Source organism: Chrysochloris asiatica, unplaced genomic scaffold (genome assembly GCF_000296735.1).
Source record: "Chrysochloris asiatica unplaced genomic scaffold, ChrAsi1.0 scaffold09399, whole genome shotgun sequence".
Classification (NCBI taxonomy): Eukaryota; Metazoa; Chordata; class Mammalia; order Afrosoricida; family Chrysochloridae; genus Chrysochloris; species Chrysochloris asiatica.
The window spans coordinates 1-597 of NW_006417917.1; the positions used below are offsets into that span (position 1 = coordinate 1).

Below are 597 nucleotides of genomic sequence, written 5' to 3' on the forward strand. Positions count from 1 at the left end.
TCAATAAAAGCATCCATGGAGAACAGTGAAAACTCAGTGGATTCAAAATCCATTAAAAATTCAGAAACAAAGATCTTCCATGGAAGCAAATCAATGGATTCCAGAATATCCTTGGATAGTTGTTACAAAATGGACTATCCTGAGATGGGTTTGTGTATAACAATTAATAATAAGAACTTTCATGCAAGTACTAAAATGGCACCTCGGTCTGGTACAGATGTAGATGCAGCAAATCTCAGGGAACCTGAAATATGGTCAGGAATAAAAATTATCTTACACATAAAGAAATTGTGGGACTAATGTGCAGTATCTCTGAAGAAGATCATACCAAAAGGAGCAATTTATCTGCGTGCTTCTAAGCTATGATGAGGAAGGCATTATTTATGGAACAAATGGACATGTTGACCTGAAAAAATTAACAACTTTCTTCAGAGGGGTTAACTGCAGAAGTCTAGCTGGAAAGTCTACACTTTTTCTTATTCAGGCCTACAGAGGTACAGACTTGGACTGTGGCGTTGAGACAGACAGTGCTTCCGATGATGACATAACATAAGATACCAGTTGAGGCAGACTTCTTATATGCACATTCCACAGCAC

The 597-nt window shown here is 37.9% G+C and overlaps 1 pseudogene; it reads left to right on the plus strand.

Moving 5' to 3' along the window:
* The first annotated feature begins 15 nt into the window (after positions 1-15).
* On the plus strand, positions 16-593 carry LOC102829188 (annotated as a pseudogene).
* The last annotated feature ends 4 nt before the right edge of the window (positions 594-597 follow it).